Genomic DNA, 7,323 nt, shown 5'->3' with positions numbered 1-7,323 from the left:
TTCTTCTCTGTGGAAAGTCAATAAAATATATTAAAAATAAATAAATAAACAGGAACAAAATTACAATAGAGAAATGTCAATTCCGAATAAGATCCTACAGGTTCTGCTTATTCTCCCATTGAGTGGCAGGGTTCAAGTAATCATTAGGAGAGAATTCTACTTTAAAGTGTCATCTTAGACTGCAATGATGCCTGTTTGACATCACAATTAAACATGCCAAAGTAGAAGCCATGTTTTCAAAATGCCCACTTAACCCACCCAAACATCTCAAATCCCCCTTTGCTGAACCCCCCCCCTTTTTAAAGTTTTTTCTCTTTTTTAAAACAAGAGAAAGTAGACAGATACATGTTGGTAAATGCTAACTGTCCATATTTACAGAGACACAGTGTAATCTCTGAGTCCAATATACAGAGAAGGGAGGGAAAAAAGCTAGAATTCTATGCAATACTACACAGGGGCCTAGCAACCTCCAGCTCCCAGCAGAGCTAAGGGAGCGGAGGTTTTCCTTTTTTCCCACAGAGCACGGTGGTGTTGATTCCATTAAGTTTTTCTTGAGACAGGAAGGGATAAAAATGAATTTGGAACAGAAAGGGGCAAAGATTCTTTTCCCACTGTATTCTGCTCAAGGTACACCCTCCCCCCCCCCCCGCCAAAGAAGGTGAGAACCATGGTGTAAAGATGGTCTAAAGGAGAGAAAAGAGACTTCAAAAACAGAGCGACTGAGCACAAGGGGCAGGAGAAGGAAAAGAATAAATAGACTGCAACTTGCTCCCAGGGACTGGAGAAAATTTAAAAAGGTTGGGACCCCTCAGTGTTCATTAGTCATCTTCTCCTTCATCTTCCTCTCCTTCTTCCCCCTCATCATCATCATCATCATCTTCTTCCCCTTCCCCTTCTTCATCATCTATGTCAGGAACCAAGTAGTACTGTAATGGATTTGGCCAAATGTCATCTTTGATGACTTCTCCTAACTCATCTGCACCTGCATCAGAATGGTCAGTAACCAGGTAAAGAAGCTTTCTGGTTCCTCATGCTGCCTCTTCCTGCTGGCTTTATTCTGTGTTTGACTTGAATGTTTCATCAAATCCTTTCCAGATTTCCATTTGATTTCAGTGAACTTTGAAGATGGATCACCACTCTCATTCAGATGAAACTCTTTGGAGCAAACTTTATTTTCAAAGTAAGGATTTTCATCAAAATAAAAATCTATTCTGTAACCTGATTTAATATCTTCAAATTCTGTCACTTCAACTCTTTTCAAATAATACAGCACCTCTTCATCCTCTTCCCCAAGCAGTGCAGACACTTGTGGATGGTTGACAAATGTTGTTACCCCAAAATGTGGGATTTTGGCAATCAATTCTGACCTCTTCTGAAAAAATGGTTGACAGAGTTGTTATATTTCTGTTCTACTTTCAAAATCTCCTCACTGGCTTATTTATTAAGTCTGTCTATTTCATTTTATACTTCATCAATATGTTCAATCGCGTCTTGCTGTTCTTTTTCTCCTTTTGGCACATCCTAAGGGTCGGCTTCTTCTCTGGCTTGGGGGCTGGAGGCAGTTTTGGTTTCTTCATTTGAGGTGGGAGAGAGGGACTGACGTTTGGGGGCTATGCTGTGAGGAAAGTCCGAGGATCTGAATGCTGGGAAGTCACTGGGCTCAAAGGCATGCTGAGCACTATTCTATGGCATTTCTATACACCAATAGTGAACTTACAGAAAGAGAGATTTTTTAAAAAATCCCATTTACTATTGCACACAAAAAAATTAAGATACCTAGGAATAAACTTAACTAAGGAGGTAAAAGAACTCTACTCATAAAACTACAGAATGTTGAAAGAAGAGATAAAGAGATAAAGGAAGACATAAACAGATGGGAGAACATACCATGTTCATGGATTGGTAGAATCAACATCATTAAAATGTCCATACTACCCAAAGCAATCTATAGATTCAATGCACTCCCCATTAAAATACCAACAGTATATTTCAAAGACCTAGAACAAACGCTCCAAAAATTTATCTGGAATAAAAAAAGATCCCAAATAGCTGTGGCAATCCTGAGAAAGAAGAACAAAGTAGGTGGGATCTCAATACCAGATATCAAGCTGTATTACAAAGCCACTGTTCTCAAAACTGCCTGGTACTGGCACAAGAACAGACATATCAATTAATGGAATAGAATAGAGAACCCAGAAATTGACCCAAACCACTACGCCTAATTAATATTTGACAAAGGAGGCAAGAGCAAACAATGAAGTCAAGAAAGTCTCTTCAATAAATGGTGTTGGGAAAATTAAACAGATATATGAAAAAAATGAAACTAGATCACCAACTTACGCCATACACAAAAATAAACTGAAAATGGATAAAGGACTTAAATGGGAGACTGGAAACTATAAAAATCTTAGAAGAACCCATAGGCAGAAAAATTTCAGACATGTGCCAAAGCAATATTTTCACCGATACAACTCCTAGGGCAATGGAAACTAAAGAGAAAATAAACAAATGGGACTACATCAAAATAAAAAGCTTCTGCACAGCAAAGGAAACCATCAACAAAACAAGAAGAAAGCCCACTGCATGGAAGAACATATTCGCCAATGTTATCTCTGAAAAGCGTTTAATCTCCAACATTTACAGGGAACTCATACAACTTAACAAAAGGAAGATAAACAACCCAATCAAAAAATGGGCACAGGACCTAAATAGATACTTTTTGAAAGAGAATATAAGGAAGGCCAAGGGACATATGAAAACATGCTCAAAGTCACTATTATCTGAGAGATGCAAATCAAAACAACAATGTGGTACCATCTCATACCTGTCAGAATGGCTATCAAAAAATCAACAAATCAACAAATGACAAGTGCTGGAGAGGGTGTGGAGAAAAAGGAACCCTTGTGCATTGCTGGTGGGAATGCAGACTGGTGCAGCCACAGTGGAAGACAGTATGGAGTTTTCTCAAAAAAACTAAATATGGAACTCCCATTTGACCCAGTAATCCCACTTCTAGGAATATATCCCAAGAAACTAGAAACACTAATCAGAAAGGATGTATGCACCCCTATGTTCATAGTAGCACAATTTACAATAGCTAAGAATTGGAAACAGCCTAAATGCCCATCAGCAGATGAGTGGATTGAAAAACTGTGGTACATCTACACAATGGTACATCTACACTGCTGTAAAAAGGAACATCTACCATTCACAACAGCATGGATGGTCCTGAAGAGCATTATGCTAAGCGAAATAAATCAGTTAGAGAAAGATAAATATCACATGATCTAACTCATTTGTGGAATATAATGAACAACATAAACTGATGAATAAAAATAGATCCAGAGACTTAAATGCATTGAACAGACCATCCAACCTCAGAGGGAAGGCAGGGGAGGGTGCGAGGGTGGGGTAAGAGATCAACCAAAGAACTTGTATGTATGCATATAAGCATAACCAATGAACACAGACAGTAGGGAGTGAGGGCATGTGCTTGGTGGTGGGAGCAGCTGGGGAGAGTTCAATGGGGGAAAAAGAAGATATATGTAATACTTTAAACAATAAAGAATTTTTAAAAATTAGAGAAACTCCTGGTAAAGTTCTCTTCCTACATCAGTTTTTTTCCAACTAAATCTTTTAGAAAGGAATGGGAGACAACTGTAGGGTCTTTCTCATTTTTATTTCTTAACGATGAGCTTAAAATCAGTATGTCCAATGCAAAATTTTGGTACTCTTCATTCCAACCTTTTAAACTTTATATATTTATTTCCTCTTGATACACATGAATTTAGTTTTGGGGTTTTGTCATTAATTGCTAAGGAATTTTAAGATAAAAATGCAAAGTCATTAACATCGAGAGATACAAGGACACTTTGGATTCCAAACTATCTTTATAGTAGGGGAGTAAGAGAAGCCTCACGTGTCACTTGCTTATTTTTTAAGCTATTACTCTTTTAACTCTAATCTTTGAATAATATATTTTTCTACAATATAAAATGACTTTTTAAATAAAATCAGCACAGTAACATTATCTATTTTACAATAAATCTGAAAGAAAAATTTGGAAAAGAATATTCTTACACCAAATGGAATAACTTGTTTTTTAACTTAAAATTATTTTGGTTAATTGCCTAAACACCTAAATCAGTGAATAAGAATTCTCAGCATCCAATCCATGAATATAGAATACAATATAATTTATTCTACTTTTTACCTCAAAGCCACAGAGATGACATCCATATAATTATAAAGCCTACTCTACATTTTCAAGTTCTCAATCCAAACATATAGATTAGAACAGGTGACTTTATTCCTGGAATCATTCATGGAAGGGCCAGATTCCTCATAAAAAGACAAAATACGTTTGATTGGGAGCCGGCCATTGCCATCTCACCCATCAACAGAATTATGGAAGTCAAGAGGCAATCTTCTTTCCTTTTTAAAATAGCAAAGGAACAAAAGAAGATTGGTTGACTGTTGAGTGGGCCCCATGTTAGAGTGCATAGCTCATCAGGATCAGGGCCAGCACCTGTGAGCAGTTATGTCATCTGCACTACAGCTTTTACCCCGGAAGGTATTTGAAAATACTTTACGCTCAAAATATATAGTATCCATTCCTTGTCCGTGAGGTCCCAAGTATAAATCTAAAGTGATAATGGGCTTCTTCAGTCCGAAGGCAGGACTTCTTTGCAGTAGAGTGTCTCCAGAGTTTCACAAAAATAAATAAAGGCAGCAGCTAACGTCTTTTCAGCTTCTTGACCTCTCTGCATTTCGTTGCTTCTTCCTCCTGTCTCGTTCCCTCAAAGTCCTCTTGCATACCAGGTCTTAAACTCTTTGCTTCTTCCTTCTGCTGTTCTCTCCAACTACTCTCTATGTAACATAAGGCATAATCACTTTCATCTTTGTATTTTTTTCGGTCATAGCCAAAGAATGTGCTTGGATATTTTTTCCTGAGATTCTCCTTCATCTTCGATAAAATCTTCCATTTCGGAGTCATAGTCCTCATGTTCCTCCTCTTCACATTCTCAGGGTCTTTTGTAACCTCTAGGGAAGGGAAGCTTTTCAGGACCTTGGGCAGATCTGTAGCCAGCTAAGGAAGGCTTCATTCCATTCATCTGTCCATTGCTGGGCTGGGTAATGATATTCTTAGAAGATACTGCTTCTGAGACAAAAGTGCATTAGGGCTTATGGGGAGGATCTGAGCTACTAACTCTTCACCCAGGTCCCAAGCTGCTCACTGGTCTTCTAGGGCCTGAACTGCTGATAGGCCATCCAGCTGGAACTGAGCCACTTACTGATCCCCCAGGGCCACTGACTGACCTCCCGGGGGGGGGGGGGACATTGAGCCACTCACTGGTCATTGGTCATGTGGACTGTGCACAGGCCACCCAGGGCCACCAGAACTGATCTCTGACTTCCCAGAACCACCTGAGCCACTGATGGGTCGTCCAGAGCCCCCTGTACTACTGACTGTCCTTCCAGGAGGATTTGAGTCACTGGCTGGCCTCTTGGTCCCACTGATTGATCGCTCAGGTCCTGAGCTGGGGCTGCCATTCTGGCACCTGGGCATGGAGCCAGAACTAACTGTAGGCCAAACACTCTCTGTGCTGGGCTGCTCAGGAGCTGGGCTGGAGCTGCCTGGCTGCCTGACACCTGGACTCTTAGCCTTATGTGGGATGACCACGGGTCCAGGTATGGAATGGCTAGGATGGGGAGGAGATTTTTGGCTTTGTGCTCAGTAACAGATTTCTGAGTCCTTTTAGCAGAAGCCTTTGGAACACTTGGTGAATAGGTGCTCGAGTGGGTCTTTCCAGGCCCATTGAAAACAGGCCTGTCATGGTCCTCCCGAAACGAGGGTTGGGAGCAGTTGCTAGATCCTACTTTGGGCCTCTCTCCTGGCATAGATTTGGATGAAAACAAACCTAAATGTTTCTTATTAGCTGTGCTGGGTCTATAATTCTGCTCAGCATGCGGAAGGGCAGTGCCCCTAGGAGAAGGATACTTGTCCCCAGAAACTTTGCTAGGTTTCGTGCCCATACTTTCTGTCTAAGAGGACACCTTTTTGGTCAGAGGCAGTCCTGCATCTGCCTCAGGTTCCTTTTTCATATGTCTTCCTTCCCTCCCTAAGTTCTTGTGCAGTCATAGGCCACTTTTCTGGTTTTTTTCACTACCTTGATTTCCACTGGTTTGTACTGCTTTTTCTCAGCCAGCCTGAGTAAGTCAGTGAAGTCATGATGGTGGGGCACTTTTAAGGGGGACCTTTGGTTTATTTTCAACTTTGGGAGGAGGTTCTTGCTCTTCTTCATACTCCTGCTCTGATGCTGCCTGATTGTGTTCTAAGAATTCTTCCTCTTCTTCCATCTCATACTCTTGGTCTGTTCCCTGACTAGTGTGGCTTTCCATTGCCTGTCTTTTCTTTGACTTTTCCTCAACAGGAATCCCATTTAACCATGGAAATTATCCTTTGTCCTCTTGGCCATAGCTCTTGCTTTCGTGTCATGTTTTAGCTCAATTCAATTTTTGAGTAGTTCTTCTTTTTCCTTTTCCTCTATGGCTTTTCTTCTGAGCTCCTCCTCTTTTCTTTTGAGAAAAGCTTGCACACTGCTGATTGGACACCCTTAACTTTTGGGTCTTTTTGGCAGGACCCACTGCCAAACTATACCTTTTCAGTGTGCTGTTGGTTCCTTGTCCTTTAGAAGCTATCATGAGAATTTCCCTGAAATCCATGTTGACCAAACTGGATAGAATGGGCCGCCTCTCAGAGAGGGATGAGAACGCATCTTACCTGGCGGCCAGCTGCAGCCAAATGAACTGGCTGGCCACCTCTTTCCTACCTCTACTCAGCACCACCACTTTTGGCGCTGTCTAAGGTGATCTGCCCACCCCCTTCCTCAAACAGCTTATATCCTTACAGGTCCAACGCTGCGCTCCCACCTTTGAAACTTTAAATAAAAGTTTTACATCCACAGATAAATTAGTAGATTGTTCCACATTCATTGACATAATCATTCAGTTGATAATAAGTTACTTTAGTTTAATTGTTAAATCTTAGTTCAGCCTGGCTGGTGTGGCTCAGTGAATTGAGTATTCTCTCAGGCACCAAGAGGTCGCTGGTCCGATTCCTGGTCAGGGCACATGCCAGGGTTATGGGCTCAATCCCCAGAAGGGGGCATGCAGGAGGCTGCCAATTGAAGTGATAGCTCTACCTCATCAATGTTTTAGTCTCTCTCTCCCTTTCCCTTCCTCTCTCTCTGAAAATCAATATTACCATATATTTTTTAAAATCTTAGTTCAGAAAATGGTGATGGACACGTACTCCCAAAA

At 40.8% G+C, this 7,323-nt stretch overlaps 2 pseudogenes; both read right to left on the bottom strand.

Moving 5' to 3' along the window:
- Nucleotides 1-814: 814 nt before the first annotated feature.
- On the bottom strand, nt 815-4,239 carry LOC139012973 (protein SET-like; annotated as a pseudogene).
- Nucleotides 4,240-4,735: 496 nt separating this feature from the next.
- Nucleotides 4,736-6,726, bottom strand: LOC139013303 (protein SPT2 homolog pseudogene; annotated as a pseudogene).
- Nucleotides 6,727-7,323: the final 597 nt, after the last annotated feature.

Source organism: Myotis yumanensis, unplaced genomic scaffold (genome assembly GCF_028538775.1).
Source record: "Myotis yumanensis isolate MYYU_CA2020_CCGP unplaced genomic scaffold, mMyoYum1.0.hap1 SCAF_6, whole genome shotgun sequence".
Classification (NCBI taxonomy): domain Eukaryota; kingdom Metazoa; phylum Chordata; class Mammalia; order Chiroptera; family Vespertilionidae; genus Myotis; species Myotis yumanensis.
Note: the sequence above shows the minus strand (reverse complement) of the source record. Positions and strands in the feature narration are given on the sequence as shown.